Genomic DNA, 20432 nt, shown 5'->3' on the forward strand with positions numbered 1-20432 from the left:
TAAACGTTCCATATAGAGGGTGATGCTGTAAATGAGCTGACCGGGGAAGGATTTGCCTGGCTGCAACCTCTGTTTGGTGTTAGGCTTGAAGATTTGGGGTGATTTTTTGGCTAAAACTGTGCTGATAAAGCCACTGCACTGCCTCGGGTGGGTGGCTGCACTCCTAAGGACCCATTTAGACAATTACTTTTGGGAAAACTGGGGTTATTAAGAATAGCTCATTGCTTTTTAACACATGCAACAAAACTGAAGAGCCTTGGTGAGGAGACCGTTGATGTAGATGCGTAATGAACTCCAGGACTCTTGTTTTGCCTGGGACAAAAGTTTGTGTCACTTTTCATTAGGAAACAGTAAAAGACTCCGTGGTTCAAGTGTTTATTCTGTTGTACAGAAGTAGTGTGAGACAGCAAGAGGTAAATATAGTTATTTGTAATAGAAAGAATTATTTACTTTGAGTTCTTCACACCCTGTGGAGGGAAAATTGAAGGAGGTTCTTTGGGCCAGGCTTTGGAGGGGAAGGACATGGCTTGGAAATCTGCTTCAGCACTGACAAGTTTCAGTCCTATGAATGTGGATGAAGGGTCAAGTTTTGAGGTGCTGACAGCATCATTGTTGCTCCTTGGGCTTCTGAGTCTTTGAGTGAAGAAATAATTCACTTCATAATGAAGATCAAGTTGAAATATGTTCAGGACTTGTCACTTCTGGTTTAGCTGCTGTGCTGCTCAGCTCAAATGCTGTCTTGTTTTTAAACAGCAGATGGTGTTAGAAACCTGTAACAGGTGGAACCTCTTCAGTTTTATGTGTGAGCTCAGAAGTAGCAGCAATTTCGTTTCCCATGGGGTGGTTTCTTCACGAGATAACCAGCAGCCAGCCCTCTGCTCGGGTATTTATTACAGGAGGAAAATCTTCTGAATCACATGTGTTCATATGAGAGAAAGCAATTCGGATTTGACTTATTATGGTTATAATGAAAGGAACCTGGTAATGCTTTCCATAATCTTCTGTTTAGCAACTCTGAAAGAGAGATGTGGAGGGAGAAATGAGCTGTGTTTGCTGGTGTGCCTCAAAACCCGGCTCCAATCTGCCACAGTCTATTGGTTTCTTGTCTATGATAATGGCACTTTGCATGCTTAAAGTGTTTTATAAACATTTAATTACTGCAGCATTTGACTCCACGCCAGGAATCTCTCATTCATCTGCTCCTTGCAAGGTTTGTGAAAATGATATTCAAATCACAGAATCACAAGAAGGGCTGAGTTCAAACTTCACTTCCAGGAACCTCCGTTAGCGGGGATCCAGGACGTCGCTTGTCTGCGCTGCCACGTTTGCAAAGCGAGTTACTTCTTCAGCCATGGAAATGGTAACGTGGGTTTGAATGCCTGTGGATTTAAGGATTTGTCAGTACCCCAGGACAGGGAGCTGCATTTTAATCATATTAAGGAAAAGATATGCTAAATTCCCCTCAGAATGCTGTATGAACCTCTAAAGCAGGCGGGGGTTGCAGCTATGTCTAGACTGGAGCCGTGTTTGATCCCCGCTCCCCACTGCGTCCTCAGCTGCTGTAAGCAGCAGGAAAATCATGGTTTGTTCAAAGTCGCTTTTTTCCCCACCCACCAACTCCCAGCTCTAGTTCTTAAGAAAGGTAAGAGAAATGCAGGTCTATGGAGTGGTTTTACTGCCATGCCATTGGCACACCCGCAGCCTGGGGGTCAACCACAGGGAAGCCCGCAGAAGTTGTTGGGTTTGTGACACTGAGTGGAAGCAGCAACTACAAGTAAAACAATCTTGTATTGGATTAATAATTTCCATCCAACCATCTGCCTCTTCCACCAGCTCTTTTATGTACAGCAGATTCTGAAACGCATACTGGGTGTGCATTTACTTTCCATGAGAACCCCGAGTTGTTGGCTGGCTGCACATGTGTTCTCGGGGATGCACGCAACAGATCACTTCTGGTCATGGCAGCAAACCCAGAGGAGAATTTGTTCCTCTGTGAGACACGTACGAGCTGACCCTCGTGTATGGAGGAGAAAAATGAGGTCAGCAACCGCTCATGTTTGCAGTCTGTACTGTAATTCTGAAGGCACATCGTGTGTGCCATTGCTGGCAATCAGACCCTTTTTAATAGGACAGATCCCCAATTTCAAGCCACCAGCTCACTTGCTCTGCTCTCACTCGCTCTGCCCTCACTCTCTGTTCAGTGAGTTGCAAGCACATGATGAGCAGCCACTTAGGAAGTAAACCAGGAGTCCCCTTTCCCTGCTCTGCTTAAAGAAGGGGTAGGGAGCCCTTGTGATGTGTCATTAAAGCTGGCTTTTCTCCTTGTGGCAGAGCAGATTTGATCAGACCCGCCTCCTAGTTCCAGCTGCTGGGTTTGAACGCTCTGATCTGTGCACTGGGTGCACGTTAATTATGGAGGCAATTCCCATGGATACCAAGAAGAATTGTCTGTACTGGCAAAAATGATCCCAGCTGGGAAAATAGGGAAGGGAAAAAATGTGTTGAAATATTCAGGAAAGAGACTTCAGAAGTTTCTGGGAATGTAAGTGGAAAACATTTCTGGTGTTCTTGTACACCAGTGTGCAAATCTGTCTTGGTTTAAAACAAAGATACAGGTTGTTTTCATTCCAGGTTGCAGGAGCTAATCCAGGGTTGCTGCTGTATCAGCACAGCAAAACTGATTTTGCCCCCTTCTTGTTATCTGCATCCAATTGGGATTTTCGCCCTTGCTTTTGTACCCCTCAAGCCTCCCCCTGCTCACCTGCACGGCACCACAAGTGTGTGTTGAGAAACCAGCCACCGATTTGTGTTTCCATAAAGGCAACTCCCTGGGTGAGGCAGGCAGCTCCGGGCGAAGGGCTGGTAATTCTGGTTCCATCTGCAGTGCTGGGGCTGCTGTGCAGGACTTGGGTGAGTGACTCCCCTTTATGCTTCATTCTTCTGCAATGTATGAATTTAAATAACTTAGTTCTGGGTAAATTAATATTTGAAGGGTCTGCTCAAGGAAAAAGAGCACTCCCTGGTGAAAAGCGAGGGGAAAATACCTAGTCAAGTGATGTGCAGATATGGAAAATTAAACAAATAGGATTTAAAGTTACTTTGTAATTGTTCAGCTGTGAGGCCTTATGTTCAAACTGCGTGGGGAAGACCAGGTACTTTTAGTTAACTGCATAAATAGATGATTTTTGCTTCTTTGGGTTTGTTTAGAGGGTTTTAGGAACATCCCAATCAACCACACAATGGTTGTAACTTGTATTTCTTTCACTAATTTCTTTCCAGCAGGAGCACAGACACTTCTCAAGATGTTGCTAGCTCATATAAACATAGAGAATAAGAAAAGCTACAGTACTATTAGGTTGGATTTCCATCTCTTTCTCATCCAGGGCACCTGCTCCCCATTCCCTCCCCTCCCCAGTCTTCCCAGCTGTCTGTCTGTCTCATTTATGTCAATTAGAGATTCAATGCTGCCTGATTTAATTGGCCTGACTTTCCTCTCTAATAGAAGCCCAAGCGAAGGCAGGGCAGGCGGGCAGGCAGCCCTCCATGGGCTGCCTGCCCAGGGAAGGAGTCTCTCCCTTGCTGTTGGGAGGGCTGGGGCTTGTTTGCAAAGTAGAGCACAATAACCTGTTTGTTACCATCCATGATGGGGAGGTTGGTGACCTCCTAACAGGGATGGGCTGCAGGCAAGATGTGATCTGAAAGCTTGGGGGTATTTCCCAGTGGTTCAGGAATCTGTGCAACCAGGCACCCACCTCAGGTTGGCTTTTAGTGTGCTGCAGTGGTCAAGATTTGCCACGTTTCCTCCTTCTACGAGGTCAGTATGCAACACAACTTCCACCAACCGCAGCCGCAGAGGGCTCGTCCTTCATCTTGAGCCTGAGCCACCCCCAGCGCCGCTTAACCATGAGCAAAGCTGACCAAGGCCTTGGTTTCACAGGCTTTACACAAGGGTCTGACCCTGTCCCCCCCTTTGGGCAGCAAAGCTGGAAGCAAAGCAGATGAAATCTCTGCCATGCGTCCGCTCCCCCTCCAAGAGCTGGATCCTGGGAAGCAGATCTGACCTACTTCTTCTCCCTGGCTCCTCACTTGCAGCTGACAAATGACACAGCCCTTCAGCAGCTCGCAGCAGAAAAGCGAGTTTCCCCAAAAGCTGGCCCACAGAGGCGTCAACGTTAAACAGCAACAGTACCATCTAGTGACTTGGGCTTACAGAGAGCATCACTTGGAAGGGGAAGAGGAAACCTGTGAATTAGGGAGGCCAAGCAAGGTCCCAGATTTGCAAATGAGATCCTATCTCTCGGTTCATTTGGATTTAGGAAACAAATGATGCTGATGCTGCAACAGTCCTTCTTTTCCGGGGTTCACAGTCCCATTTTTAGGCTCCTGCCTCCCCGCTGAACCCAGCCCTGACCCACGCTCCCTCTGCTGGTAACGTACTAATTGATTTAATGTGTTCACAGCTTCTCACACACCCACTTGCACGCACAGCAGCAGCTCCGTGCGAATGCCTGAGATGAGATTCAGGGCTGTGGGGAGTTCTCCCTTCCTACCAGTGAAATCCTGAATCAGATGCAGGAAATAAATCAGATACAATTCAATTTACTAAATCAAAATTATGCCCAAAACTGAACATAAAGGGCCCGTTCCACACAGCTCTGACATTACACACTCTCCTTCACAGCTGAAGGGAGGAAATCGAATTAGAGCATTTCTTTTTCCATCAAAGGACATTAGTCCTCATATAGGCTCGTTACGCCTCACCATCATTTATCGTGTGCAGGAGTTATCCCTGTAAGAATTCCACTTGACTGGAGCTACAACATGTTCTGCATGTAAGAAAAAAAAAAAACAAATATAAGTTTTCTACTAAGCCATTTTCTTCCTCTGTATTTTGATGATTTTGTGAAGGTGGCAACCATTCACAGCTGTTTTTTGCAACATACGTGTGCACCTTGCCACTTTCCCTGTTATCACATGCACAAAGTGCTTGAGGAGAGGTGATACAAACCCCAAGGCTGCAGAACTTCAATACTAAAAGCCTTTATCAAGCCTATTAAATGCCACTGGTATCAGCAGGAGAAACTGCTTGGCTGGCTCCTTAAATGTGTCCCCTCTTTGCTGTCAAGAGTGCAGCACTGCCCGAAGTCCACTTAGCCTTGCTCATGGACTGGTGAGTGCCTGACAATTTTCTGGTCTCAAATGAAACAGAAAACTAAATTAGCAAATTAATTGTTTGCCATGTTTTTCCTTGGGCCTCATCAGCTGCCTCAGGACCTGCAGCCAATCCAGAGCCCCTCTCTGCAGTCCTGAGTAGAAGGTGGAGCCCTGCGCTGGGTCCTGCTATCTACCGAGTGTCAGTCATGTTAATTTTAAATTACTTTTGTACAGCTTGGTGTCAAAACGATTAAAGCATGAAAAGGAAAACTGAACTGGAGGGAGGAAAAGGGGGGAGAGAGAGAATGAATAATTTACCTTGCATTTACGAGCAAGGACACTTGGATTTCTTTAACTCCTCAACTCTGAGAAGCCTGAAACTTGTATTTCATAGAATCATAGAGTTGGTTGGAAGGGACTTTAAAGCTCATCCAGTCCCAACCCCTGCCACAGACAGGGGCACCTTCCACTAGAGCAGGTTGCTCCAAGTCCTGTCCAACCTGGCCTTGAACACTGCCAGGGATGGGGCAGCCACAGCTTCTCTGGGCACCCTGTGCCAGCGCCTCAGCACCCTCACAGGGAAGAACTTGTGCCCAAGAGCTCATCTCAGTCTCCCCTCTGGCAGGTTAAAGCCATTCCCCTTGTCCTGTCCCTACAGGCCCTTGTCCAAAGCCCCTCTCCACGTTTCTTGTGGCCCCTTTAGGCACTGGGAGCTGCTCTAAAGTCTCCCCAGAGCCTTCTCTTCTTCAGGCTGAACAAGATCTTCTGTAACCTGCTTGGGACTGTGCCTGAGGAGTTGCTCTGGATCCTCGTAGTCTATAGGGAGACAATAACCACTCGCAGCACGAAGCCAGGATTTTATCTGTTTTTTCCCAGGTAAGGCTTCTCTCACCACTGTGTTCACTGCTTGTTGCAATCAGCGACACAAAGCTCCCCATCCCCATGCAGACCTCTTCTCCCCTCCCCAGCACTCCGCTCCCAATCGGGTTTACTCCATCACCCGCACGTACTGTGCCACATAACAGAAATGCATCATCACATACAGCCTGAAATGTGCAAGACTGAGAGTTGTCGGGTTGCAGCGTAACATCCCTGTAGCTCTCTGCATCTTGTTCACACAACCAACCCACATGCATTGGGGAAATTTGGGGGTTGGGACACAGACTGCTTTTATCTCTCTTCTTAACTTCAACCACAGCTTCATTCTCTTTCCCACTGCTGAATGGTATCATCAGTGGTCTTTGAAATCTCATTCTAAATCTCTTGAGGTCAGAAGAACAGCAAAAAGATTTGTAAGAGGGCAACTCGACAGCACCAGAGAATGCAAAACAAGTTTAGCCACTTCTGTTGATGTTTATTGTGTCTTCAGCTCATACACAAGAGCTCCTCCTTTCATTAATAAAAAGGGTATAAATATTTTGAGTTATTTTGTCTTGAGGGACTACAGATTGCAGTGAGGTGGCTTCAGTGGATGATCACTACTAGGGTGACAGAGCTGCCTGGGAAATGAGAGCCCAGATATTCAGGTATCCTGCAGGGTGTGCTTGGGCTTGAACTGATTTGTCAAATTTGAGCAGATAAAACAATTCCACTAATGGCTGTTTTCTGGAAAATGAGTTTGTGCTGTCTTGGCAATTTCTGCTCTGTCTTGTGCTGTCTTCTCACTACCTCTCCTTGGCAGCCACAGAGAGGAAACACCTGTATCTTCTCCCTGCATTTGACTTCTTTGGCCTTAGGACTAACGCAGCTTTGCCAGGACCCAAACAGGTCGTGCGACGGGTTCAAAAGCGTGCTTGAAATCTGCTCCAAAAAGACTTGCCTGACTTCTCTAACGTGTTTGCTTTGGCTCGGTCACCTCCACCTCCACTCATCCTCGTGGCTTGTAGTTCCTGTGGCCTGCAGCATAGTCTCTGGTGAGATGGGGAAGGTGAGCATCAGAGCATCAGCACCCTCGACAGTGGCTTCTTTGGACAAACAATGCCATCCACTCCTTGTTCCCCCGTGTTTCTGCTGCCTGCTCTTGGAGCAGGGAAATGGGGCAGGTTTGCACAGAGCTGGAGCATTGCATAGGCTTTCACTTAAGCATGCAGGCATGGAGAAGTTTCATAAATAGCAGGATTCCCTTCATGCAACGTTTCCTCAGCTGCTGTGTCACAAATCCAGCATTTAACTGACTTTTTTTTCCCTTTCCCATTCAGGAAGCTCCTGTAAACTCCCCTCATCCTCCTCAGTGGCCAAGCAGGAGGCTCTGGAGATGAAGAGCGGAGCCTCTTGCAGTGTTTCAGTAACATCACTTCAGACATGCCATGTGGGAGTACGGAGTATCAAGTACTCCAGTCTGATACCCACAGCTCTCCCTATTTAATATGTGCTTAGTACTACACCAGCAGCTATATAAACCTAACACCTTTTTTACTGGATTCTGCTTGTCTGGATTCAGAGTGATCTCTGCTCACTCGAGCCACCTGAATAATAAACCCCATTGTCAGCTGGAACACTAAAAATACAGTGTAACTACTCTCCAGGATCTGGTAGCTATTGAAAATAAAGCACAAGTCTCAACCAGATTATCTTTTTTTCCCTTAACCAAGCAGGACTGCCCTTCTACCCGGCGCTGGGGAGCTGACAAAACAGCAGGAGAGGGATTTGTACTGGATCTATTATGAACAACACCGTTAAATCACTTCCAACTGCAAAATGTTTCCCTATCAGTTATGAAAGGGTTTCAGATTCGGAACTGTTTGCTGGCCAGGTAGTTCACACATGAACTGACCACAATTCAGAAGCCAAAACGGTTCATTTATACCTAATCACAGAACCTGGAACTTCTAAGGTGTCTGTGTATCTCCGACATGGATCCCTGTGCTGGGCAGTGGGAGCACATCCCAGTTCCCAGGACTCACTAAAGTCCACTCAAGTGGTTAATATTAAAGTGGCTCATACTGGAGCGTTTGCCATAAAAACAAGAGGACAAACAACAACTTGCTCACACAAGAGCACACAAAAAGCACATTTAGGAATAAACCAACTTCCCTCAATTAAGAGCTCACGAAATCAGGGAACTGGGGGCTTTATCTATTTCTCTCCAACACTTGCATTTCCTGCAGTTGGAGAAGAATAATTTGAGTTCTGTTTAATGTGCTGGGGTGGGGTTTTTAGGCTGTGGATAATTTAAACTATCCCATGATAATTTAAACTATCAACCAGGAAACATAAAGCTTTTCAGTGCAGACGACTGAATCAGCTCTTTGTTGGATGACGCTTTATCCCCTTGAAGTATCCAGGATGATTTATTCTAACGGGACATGCAGACAAAGTGATGTTTTCCTATCTCCTGCTATCTAAACACAAGATTGCAGTTACTCCAACACAACTGGCATCAGGATGCGGCGTGCTATGGGCTTTGCAATGGTGGCTGTTTACTAGGTTTCCCCAGGACCTGCCTTTTTTAATTGAGGAGGAAAGAAAAGGATCTGGAAACAATCCATTCTCAGGCCAAGGGTTTTGAAGTCGTTGTTTTGAATTTGCTGACCTGCTCCAAGGAAATCCTGCATAAATCCATGGATCTGCTGATGAGTAATAGGGGAGCTTTTGTGGTTTAGTATTTTGATGGTAGAAGGGATGCAGTGCAGGACTGACAGAATAAATACACGTATATTACAAGGCACTGATTGGAGTACAAAGTAAAACTGCAACAGAGACTGCAATGAACTAAAAGGTATTCAAAGGGAGCCAAGGACTAAAGCAGAGCACATATCATCTTTAACTGAGTGGTGCTGGAGGGGTGTGAAGCCAGGAGATGTTTCTCAGTCCTCAAGAGCCAGAGGCTGCTCTTTCCATAGACCAAACTATAGAATTGAGAACTAAACCCAAGATCAGGAGGTGAGAACAGCCTTCACCCTTGCTTTACATTTGGATTTTAGGTTTGTAAATGGAGCCATGTACAGACTTAGGAATGGTGTTAAGGAAATGGAGGCATATGGAAGGTGCTGGGCATCTAGAATCAGGGAGTATCTATGGACGTGTTTGTTTGCTAACAGGATTTATGAGTATCTACTCGCCATAATGAATCCTTCTCTTCCACATAATTTCATTACATCTTGCCTGCTTTTCCTGAGTTGTCCCAGCATCCAAAACTCATGGATTTAGTGGAAGAACGGAGTTTTTGTTTCAGAGTTGCTTTGCAACAGCAGAAAGGATCCACAACTCCAAAGGGTGTTAAACCTTGGGAACTGGGGGAGATGAGCTGGTGCCAGGCCCCAGGTGAGGGGAGGCAGAAGAAGCCAGGTCTGAAAGTGTGAGGTAGGATCCCTAACGCCCGTATCTAATGAACCACACGGTTATTTACTGATGCTGCGTGTCCTTGGTTGTGTATCACGGGCATTCATCAGCGACTCGCTCTGGACACCCCATTTCTGCACACACTCTGCGTTCTTCCTCCCATCGCCTTAAATAACCCAAGTACTCAAACGCAGAGCCCCAAAAGTCCTCTCACCCTTGAGTCGAGCCAAACGGGAACGCGCCTTGGCCCATTGAGAAAGCCTGGCTGGGGTGCGGGTCGCAAAGCGCATCCCCACCGGGGACAGCGGATAACCCATTGCCTCAAGAGCAAGGTACGACACGGGCTGGCCCCGTTCCTTCACCCCCGAGCAGCCGCTTCCGCGGCCCGGCCCCGCGGCAGGCAGAGGGCAGCAAAGGGAGCGCTTTACTTTTTCCCTTTCCCTTTTTTTTTTTCCCCTTTTAATTTTTTTTGTTCTCAGCCCTTTGCAGCCGGAGCTTCCCAGCCCCGATCGTGCCCAATGCTTACGGACCAGCCTCGACAGCCCTCACCCACCACTCCCCAGCCCACACCGGCGGGGAGCCGTGCCCCCAGCTCCAGGAAACACGGGATGAAAGGCGCTGTTTCGGGGGTGGCTGCCCCTTGCCCTCGCCCCACAACCGGCCAGGCTGCCCCTTCACTGCCAAGGCCGGGAAGAAGGACTTTTTCGCCCCTAATCCACCCCGTCACGTCTCCCCGCTCCTCACCCCTCTCTTTGGTTTGACTCGCACAGGACCCCCCCAAAACCCTAAAGCTGCCCCTAGACGAGAGCTTCACATCCTGCCGTTAACCCTGCGGGGAGAGCGGGGCAAGGGGGCTGTGATCTAAGGCCTCATCCCCTCCCCCTATCCCAGTTACACAGGCTTCGTGTCCTCCTATTAACCCTGTGGAGAGAGGACAAAAGCTAAACTATGATCCCGCTCCGCTTCCCCCCATCCCGTTCCCAGCTACATGAGCTTCACATCCTCCTGCTAACGCTGAAAAGGAGAGGAGAACAAGAGCTGCTGCTGATTGTAAGGCCTGAGCTCTGCTTCTCCCCACCCCCTCTGCCAGCCCCATCCCCCACTGCAGCTCCCATAGACTTCCATCCCTCCCATTAACGCTGAAAGGGGAGGACAGGAGCTCTGATGGGTTTTTCTCAGGCTTACTGTGCTCTCCCTCCCCGCTACCAACCAATACCAGCTCCACAGCCCTGCATAAGTGCAAGGCATGCAGCTGGCTCTGCAAGCGCAGCGCCTGAATGCCCCCTTTACCCGCAGCTCCACAGCCCTGCAAGGGGGAAAGAAACCCCCTCTCGTTTTGCTTATTCATTACAAGCGGTTGGTAGTGTGCTTTTTAAAACGTGTGAGCTCTTGTTTTAGAAGCATCTGTGCTTTAAGGTTTTGTCTTCTGTCGGCTTGAATGTAGCTCTTCATAATGATGTTCTTGAAGTGCTCCATTTTTTGCCCTTAAAGTTGTATTTTATTAGCTCTTACTGGATCAGTGAAGGTCGGTTTAACCCTTTACATAGAAAAATCGGTGGTCACTTTAGAAAAAGGTTGCCTTTTTCTTTACTGATTAATGGTTACAATAATATTTGGAGGGTTTTTTCCAGACCAGCTCTGATGCATGCTAAAAGAAGCGTGTGCTTCAGCGCTGATGAAAGTCATGTATGAGTTAATGAGAAGCTTGCAGAGTATGTGAAGCAAGAGAAAATCTTTAACCAGCTCTGCTGTTCCTTCTACATACCACAAACTTGTGAGCTGTAACCAGAAGGTGGATTGAATATGTGTGAAATGCTGCAGTAGGAGACTCTTGTCGTTGCATCACAGGTGGATGCTTGCTCAGTGTATTATCATTTCCAAAATACCTTAAAGTTGGGTGGGCTTGGGGGTGGTTTTTAGGTGTTTGAAGGCTTTATACTTCAAAGTAGGTTGAAATCCTTGGATGAAAGATGCTGCAAGCCTAAAAAGTGTTATTTTCTGAGTGCTTTTTTAATTTAATTATAAACAATCTCTTGCTCCCCTCCCCAGTGCCAACTGCATCCTGGTTAATAGACTGTGGAGGTACTGTGGAGGAACGTTCATGGTGGTGACAACATTCTAGTTGTGGGACTTCTAATTTAAGAAACATATTGTCGTAAGGAATAAGATCAAGGCTGAATCCTGCTTGCATTTAGGTCCAAATATAAAACACACTTTGGAAGGAGTCCCCAGTGAACACTGAGAGTAATTAAGTAAAAATAAAACCTTTCCCTTCAGCCCCCCTTCCCGCATTAGCACAGGCAAGTAAGTGCAACGCTGTTTTCATGCCACCATTTTCATGATGTGTCCTGGTATTTCTTCATTTTGTATAGCATCTGAAACCCTCAAGTGATGTGTAATTTCTGTGATTTGGGGGTATTTCTAGACCATACTTTTAAAGAAGTCACCTCACAGTGTCCCAGAAGGAGCTGTTGAGCAGCGGTCTTGTCAAAGGACTGCGCTGCTCACAGCCTTGCCTTTCCAAACACCTATTTTTTCCCCCTGTAATTTTCATATTTAATTGTCGAATTCCTTTTTTCCTTACATTAAGTCAATATTTATTAGTACCAGCTGGGGTTTTGTTTTCATCTTTTTCAAAGAAGAGAGCTTTGTCACTGAGACAATCACTTCACGTTGAGGAGATGACATAAAAAAGGAGTGAAGGAGAGTTGTCTTGTGCTGGGAACATCAGTGCCGTTTTTGGAAAACAATACTATAGGAAATGGAAATGAAAAATACATTTTCTGCTGGTGGGAACCTGAAATGAGGCTAAAAGAGGATTTGATGTCTCAGAAAAGCAATCATTACAAGGGGGAAAGTGAGACTTTAGCATCCATTTGTGCAAGTTCTCTGCCTGAATATCCTTTTGGGGAACTGAAATTTGGCTCCGGTCTGGTTCTGAACATCTGTTGAATGGAATTTTAAAAAGGCACAGATTATAATCTTAGTTTCTGTTGACTGTTAAGGATGATAAAACAAAAGAAATGGATGCGCAAGTATATTTGGGGTGTTTTGGTTTGGTTTTGAAATAATGAGCTGCATGAATGTTCAGTGCTTTGCACTACTGATTAGATGTGTTTGCCATACAAAATACAGCCTCCTTTCTGGAGCTCTTTAATTCTCTTTGAATACTTCCCTTAGCAAGCTTTCAAGTTTTATTTTTTCCTAGCAGGAGACTCTTGGATTTTGGTGTCTCTGACCATTTTTGCACAAAGAATACAATATATTTGTGGGGAAATCTTGAGAACTGTTGGGTATTCCCAGAACTGGGGTCATTTGCTTAGATTCACATCCTGCCCACCTGTCCTCTGCTGGGTTTCTGTAAATGCAATCACTTTGTGTCCACTCTCTCTGGATAGTACTGCTTCAGCATCTCTTTCTGCAGTGTTTGTGACCTCCTGTTATTCGGGGAGCTCTTCACTGTAATTTTCCTTCCTATTTTTTTCCTTTTTTTTTTTTTTTTTGCAGGCTGATGCTTTTGCTGTTGTTTTATATTCCAAACAAGGATCCTTGTGAATGCTTCAGCTCCAAATTTAGGTCATCTCCGGTGGAAGAAGGAAGACCTAAAAAGTAAAAATAAGATTTCAACGTGCCTTTAAAAGTGACAACTCTTTTGTAAAAGAAAGGTACAAACTCATTGTATCTTGTGGCTGATGGACTGGGGGGGATGGAAGGTGCCTTTTTCGGTTGAGAATGAAAGCCAAGTATCTTCATGTGAATGTATTTTCTTTCCTATGTGCTTCCCTTGTCCTTTTCATTTTCACACCTGCTTTGAGCTTTAATCACGCAAATTATTCATAGACTTGCCCTGGAAAAAGAAGAGAGTGACCTCTTCCCATCTGGAGTAGATGGATTTACCATCAATAATTGTAAATGGACTTGGATGACTTAGTAATGGGTTTTACACTTGAAATTCTTAATTCTGTGATTTCATTGAGTTTTAAGACTTCTGCACGTGGTCCTTTCTGAAGTGATAAGTTACAACGCAGAGATTTATTTCTTGCAAATTATCTCCTAGCTCTGGGCTCCCATCTGCAAAGAGCTCATGAGCCCCTCAAGAACTGCTGAGTCATCAAAGATCGCACATCTTCTACAGGACCAGGCCTGTAAGTTGCAGTTGTCTTTTCTTCTGTAATTGCATACGATGTCTTTCATGACAGAGAACCTTGAGACAATTTCTGAACTCCACAGCCACAAAAGCAGTGCCTGTTGGGGGTTATGCAGTCACATTGCCCCTCAGCCTGAAGGTATCTCAGGGCACGCAGAGCCAACTGCTTCTCAATTCCTGTGTGTTGCCGAAAGCAGCAAGCTGGAATTGATAGATATCCGTTGCTACTGCCAGCAACTGTGGCTTTTCTGGTAGTTTAGTGGCTTAAATTACTAAGAAACTTGTGAGCCTGGGTTTTTTTTTGGTTTTTGCTCTTCCTAGACAGTGATCTGCAGTTTTATATATATTAAATGTGCTAAGCTTCATCTGGCCTAGATGTATAATAAATACCTTAGTAAATGCAGTTAAGTCCAGTTTCCTCTCTTAACTCAGAAGAGATTTCTTTCTTATCTGAATTGTTCCTCCATTCAAGAAGAGAGAGGCCTTGCATAGCTGGAGTTCACCTCATAAATCACCCAGACAAATGGAACTCACGGCAGAAGAAGATACAAAATGAGACTCACTGTGATTTAGACTCAGTGAACTTCGTGGTGTTCTGCTGTGGAAGTGTGCTTGGCATGAGGCAAGAGGAGGCACGAAATGCACCTTCATGATGGAGGGACTTCCATGGGCTCAGCAATCCTGTGGCGTTATTTAATAGCTGCTCCATATTCCTTTAGCAGTGTCTTTTGCAAACAGTGCTGCCATCTTCTCACTGTTATGCTTCCTCTGATGCTCAGAATGCAATGATGTCTTCAGTAGCTGCAGACAGGTTCTTGGGCACTTTGGTATCTGCTCGGCACTCTTTCGGTTCACAGAACAAGGTTTGTTAACTTCCTGGCACTGATGTGATGGTCCTTGCAGCTGCATGGAAGGGCCACTTCACAAATCAGCAGCTCTTCCCAGGTTTTATTAACCCAAGTTTAACCTTTAGTGATTAGTAAACAGTTAAAATCTGTGGCCCAACCATTGTTCTTAGCAATTCCTAAGACTTGCCAACCAAACTGCCCCCTTGCCAACCCCATTTCAGTGTCCTGCTCATCTCGTCTGGTGGCTCTGTTGGAGATGGAGCCATGTAAAGACATCTTAAGATGGTGATGTTTTTGGTGCAAAGAAAGAACGTGCTCTTCAGCTTCTGAATGTGGACTTCACACAGGTCGCTAGTTTCTCCTTCCCCTGCCTCCCATATTGGTATTAACTCTAATGACTTCATAAACTAATGATGGGCTTCACTAAGGGGCTGTCACTGGCTGGAACAAATCTTGCAGGAGAAGAGGAAGCAACTGCTTTACTTCCTAATTTCTAACAAGTATTTGAAACATAAATGTTCAGAATAGTTACTGGTTTACACACATTCAACTGAATTGCATTGTCTGTGCAACCACAGCAGCTCATGTGGCTTTGGAGGGCAGGTCCTGGACCAAATGATGCTCATGTACAGGCTTCATCTCTCCCTGATCCCATCACAACTTTGTGGCTGTTCCTGATGATGCAAACCCTTCCAAGCTTTGTTTGGTCTTCCGCCTAATTTAAACAATTTATCTTGTCTTTATTCAATACAAGGTTATATTCCACTTCTAGCTCTTCTGTAATGTCTTCATTACTTATTACAATACTGAAATAGTTGGGGGCTCAGGGGTTCTTTTTTGATTCAAAAAGTGTTTTGACGAATACATTTGTTGGCACCTGCAAACCCTGTCCTTGTTTCCTCCACTCTTTTCATCTTTACTTTAAGGACCCTTCACAACAATATCAACTTCCCTCATTATGAGGGGTCTTCCCTTCAGCTAGACGAGAGCTTCCTGTTGGTGTTTTGTCATTTCTGAGTAAGGAAGGTCTGGTATCTTGCAGCTCAGTTGTTGCTTTGTCTCCTCAGCTCTCCCAGGGGTCTTGCACATGCTTTCAGTTCTGCCTTACGTTTTGATTTTGTGAGGTTCCCTACTATTTACATTTCCTCACATATATCCTCCTCATACCATCTGCTACCTTATGTCTTGCTCATCTCTGAAATTGAGTGACCATATTTCATGCAATGCTGTTCTACATTATTTTCTTAATTAAAAGCTTCTGAAAGAACAAATTAGAATTCACCCTGTGTAGACACTTCCACTGATGTTAAGGTGAATAAGGACCTTCAAATGCCTTGACACAAATGAATTTGTAACCAACATTTTGTGTGTTGTTTATCCAAAAGGTATCTTATAAAATCAATGAGGAGAGTTTTATTAATGACAAAGCTAAGGTTGTTATTAAAGAATGCTGTCTTCTCTAGAAACTCCTTTTCTTTGGAATTCAGCAGTATTTACTTCTGAGTGAGTGTGTAGCTGTGTCTCGTTAGATAAAAGCTGCAGCACTAACACTGTTTCACTGAACTTAGCTCCTGACCTACCTTCTGAGGCCATGTCTACAAAGGGAAGATACATCAATCTGGTTTGTTTGATCTAATTACAGCTCTTTAACTATATTGAGCACAAGCAGCTAACCCCACTTTGTTATGCTGATTTAAGGTATTTTCAATGTTAATCGGGTGCACGGTGCTTTCTTGTATCAATTTACCTCTCAACATATTCTGGGCAGTTATCCCATGGAGTGCTGTTCTGCTACTCAGCTCTATGGGGGGGAGTTCACAGTGTGTTGACAGGGAATTCTCAGGAATTGGGGGATTCTGTAGGTTGCCCTGACAAATAACTATTCCTTTTCTCCTGTCATCCGTGGATTTTTTTTGCTTATGCAACTTCTTTTTCAAAATGCAGCAAGGTTGCATGAAGAAGAAACTGGTAAATCCATTACAGTGCACATTCCTGTGAGGCTGCACAGGTGGAAAGGTTTAGTTGTGTGCCTTGTAGGGCTTTTGCTGCTTTGATAGCAGAAGAAACACATGAAGAGAAACAGGAAGATGTAATCAACGTGCTACCTCTGTACAGAATTTCTCTGAGCGATTTACTCACTGTGTACTGTTTCTGGGTGTAGTCAGCTAGCAGGGACTGATAGCACCGGGTACTGGTGCAGCACTGGGATGGCCACAAGTGGCAGCCAAACACTGGGGGGACAACATCGTGTTCCTAGAAACCTGTGCGGAGGCAGAATATGAAACATCTTAACAGGCAGGAGCCCATTGCCCTCTGTGGAGGATCAGCGTTTCTGAAAACGAGCCAGTTTTATGTCAGGAATGTTGTCATGGGATTATATGTTATTTTTTATGTATGTATCTGGAGAAGGTGCTGATCTTCTGTGTCGGAAAGCTTGGCAATGCATAGGAAATTACTCAGTTTTCCCCAGGCACTGTCCGTGATCAAATAAGGGTTAGGGGTGGGGTTTGAGGGACTAAGCATGGTCTTTTGAGCTCCAAGAAAGAATTTGTGAACACAGAGAACAACTTCTTAACAGTTGTACATGGCCTTGCTCATCAGAGAAGGTGATTTGCCATTGCATGGGTGTAGAATGGTATTGCAAAACTTCGTCAGAGCAAACTCATTAGAAACCTGAGCTTGCCCTGATTTGTACAACATTTGTAAGAGGCAGGGAAGGGAAAGACACTGAAAGGTGGCTGGGAGCAAGGAGTGGAGACACACTTTCAGTGTTAAGGATGTCCAGTGTAAAAATAGCCATTTTATAAGGAAAATGCAGTTTGATGAACAAGAGGTAATGGAACAAATTAATCAAAGGAGCAGGGTCTGTATTAACAATTACCGCAGGTGATGTCGTGCTGCTGTGGGCTGAGGTGAAGCTTTTCAACCAAACTGTATCTAAAGATTTTCAGTTAGTGAGATAAACTTAATAAACCAAGAAACTTTGAATCTGAAATGCCTTGTAAACTTTAAACTCAGAGTGCATAGGGATTGTTTGCATATGTGATGCACTTAATGCAGCCCCTCATCTCCTCTGGAGCTGGCAGTTGCAGGGAAGTCCTCAAGTCACTTACTGAAATGGTAGCCTGAGATGGTGGCCCAGAATGGACAGTGGCCCTGAATGGCATTGTCTTCATTTAAAAGTCCACTTTTGTAATTGAGATATTCCCTTCTCACCACTATTCTTCTTCCTGTATTTGCTATAATAAATGTAGCTGTCAGACATTAGGAGACCTGTAGATCCCAATCTGTAGATCCCATGCTGACTGTAAAACAGGAGGGAGATGCTTCTCTATATCCCATATAGGGATGTTTGTGTATCCTCTTCTTAACAAAATCTGAAGTGCAGGGTGTTCCACAACTTCCCATACTGGTGTTTTAATTGTTTAAACATTGCTTTTGTTACTTTACCAAATCTTGAATTAAGTCTATTCCTGTTCTACTTTCAGTGGGCATGAACATTTGATTGCTGACCTTTACTGTAACAAAATGGACTATTGGTATTTGGCCCTTCTCAGCCATCACATGAGCACTCTCCTTTTTCTTCTTTGCATGAAGCAAATCCAGTATTTCACTTTGTTCTTGGGGGTAGATTTCCTCCCAGCATCTTTGTTGCTTTTTGTGCTCTTTGCAGTTGGTTTGGATCTGGTTTTATTTTCTTATGTGGCACCTGAAAATGGATATGATATTCCAGCTGAGGCTTCACCCACACTGAGCTGAGCAAGATAATTGGCATGGGTGTATGTAAAGTAGCCTTAGTAAATATGTCTGTGTAATAGGCACAGTTGCTAGAGGTGAACTGAAGCAAAGTTAAAGCTGAAAAGCATTTGAAGAAAGAAGAAAAGAGCAACAGAAAAGTTACAGGATTCTGGTTTTGTCCAAAACATTGATGACATGAAAATACTATTTACGGATGGAAGGTGTCCTCTTGGTCTTTCATGCAGCTATCGGAGCATTGACGAGAGAGAAAAGAAAGGGGAAAACGAAAAAAAAGGAAGGAAAAATCCCCAAATAGAAGATGCTGAATTTTCAGCTCCATGCCCCTGTCTGTTGTTGCTTATAGAAACATGAGGAGGTAGCAGATACAAGGCAGGAGTGTTTGACAGCATGGAAGGCCGTGTGTTTGGAATCACTAAAAAACCATCTCCAGTGGTCATACAGTTAAGACTAGGAGATCCCAAGAAGGGCAGCCTTGGGTGGTTTGCTAAAGAGTATTGCTGGATCAGGTATGTGTTGTCTGGAGAAATTAAGAGACTGGAGATGGAAAGAGATAGGTGATACATATTCCTGTTGATGTTATTTATGATGGAAACAAAAAGCCCCTAGTGAAAACTAGAAATGGCTCCTGGGGTAGTGCAATACTTTGGCTTTTTGGAAAGCTTTACCCTTCAAGAAGCTTGTTCTTTCATCAGTTCCCTGCAGAACCAGAGGAGCATCTCACTGCTGAGGTTCACTACAAGGATCGCTGTTTAGTTCTCCCTCCAAGCATTCTGTGATGGGAGGATTTGCTAAGCTTGTGTGTACTTCAGGGCCAGGTCAGGCTGTGTGTTATTCACTCTCATTAGTTCATTCTCTTTATGTTCTTGTGACCCAGATGAATTTAAGAGGGATCTGAGCAGTGTGTTCAGTTTTCTTGTGTTTGTTTCTCATACTTTTGCCTATCTGAATCCAGTTCTTTGCACCATGATGCAGTCTCTAATTAGAATTGAAACCATACAAACTGCCTCCTCAAACTCTTGTCTCATTCCGTGAATGGTTTGTTTTCAGATTCTGCTTTTATCCTTGTTATTTGATGTTTGCTTACATATTTTATTGCATATAATTCAAGTGCTGCAGTAAATACAGAATTACTAATGGTAATAGATTTTCATTATGCTTTTCATTATAGCATTTGAATACTTTTTAACCACCATAAATGTATCTTCACAACATTGCAAAGAGATTTTCCTCTCGTTTCACTGATGCAGAGCTGTCAAAGTTCTCCACTGCATCTGTCTGTTCCACCGTGACAATAAACAGATTCCCAACTTGCCACAGTAAACTTCATTCATCATGCATGAAGTTACAGGTGAGATTTTGGAGGCAGCTGCTGGTGCTGGTTAGCCCCCAAACACTGGGCTTGAGGAGCCTCCACTGTCTGCCTCACATCAGACTTTCAATCATACCTCTTTTTGGCCACAAGGACATGAGGCTCCAGCATAAAACCAGCCCCTTTCACCCTGGTAGCCCCACCAGAAGGATCTTTTAAAATCTAATTTTTCTCATAATAAGACATTCTGTTCTCTCATCTTCCATGTCCTCAGGACTTTCTTTGGTGCTAACATAACCCTTTAAATACCTGTGTTCAAGACATAATCTGTGTGTACAAACTAGCCCTGTCCTATCTCAGCCTTTCTTTTGTTGGAGTGGTATGGTTTAAGCATGCAGTTAGCTAAAATAAAACTTTAGTCTTTCCTCATGATAGATTCTTTGCTTTTAAAACCATTTTAGGAAGCCTATTCTATACCTATTCTAGTTTTCATTCTTGAATATAAACTGTACCCAAGATTCTGCAAGAGAGCTGCTGCCAGAACATCTGGATGTGCCTCACCTGGTCTTTAGATCACATTTGTCATCTTCATTTTTGCCATGTTTAGTCATTTCCATGACTAAATCATGCTTCTGAGCTTCATCCTTCCCTGTTAACTCTGATGAGTTCCCAGTTTACAAGAATTTTGGCTGTTAGTCCCTGTGTGAACAGCCTTGTGATTTGCATTAATCTTATTACTGCATTCCTCAGGATCCCTGTGCTGTTCCAGAACCTCATCCAATTCTTCATTTAGGATATTCTAGTCTTCTGTACTGATGCTTTTTGATGTTGTCAGTTATGAGCTATATGAACTTCTTTCAATTCCTTGTACTTATGTCACTTATAAGCACTAAACAGCATCAGTTCTGAGACTGATACTGGAGGAGCTTGAAAG

At 44.5% G+C, this 20432-nt stretch overlaps 2 long non-coding RNA genes across 2 annotated transcripts; both read left to right on the plus strand.

The window, feature by feature from the left end:
* The first annotated feature begins 10197 nt into the window (after positions 1–10197).
* On the plus strand, positions 10198–13694 carry LOC130596105 (uncharacterized). Its single transcript, XR_008971462.1, has 4 exons — positions 10198–10485; positions 12647–12795; positions 12943–13100; positions 13493–13694. It is a non-coding gene; the product is annotated as an uncharacterized LOC130596105 (long non-coding RNA).
* Positions 13695–18456: 4762 nt separating this feature from the next.
* LOC130596106 (uncharacterized) lies at positions 18457–19500 on the plus strand. The gene is made up of 2 exons (XR_008971463.1): positions 18457–18695; positions 18882–19500. It is a non-coding gene; the product is annotated as an uncharacterized LOC130596106 (long non-coding RNA).
* Positions 19501–20432: the final 932 nt, after the last annotated feature.

Source organism: Pezoporus wallicus, unplaced genomic scaffold (genome assembly GCF_028554395.1).
Source record: "Pezoporus wallicus isolate ANWC-B61680 ecotype Strahan unplaced genomic scaffold, APGP_CSIRO_Pwel_v1 contig_8232, whole genome shotgun sequence".
Classification (NCBI taxonomy): domain Eukaryota; kingdom Metazoa; phylum Chordata; class Aves; order Psittaciformes; family Psittacidae; genus Pezoporus; species Pezoporus wallicus.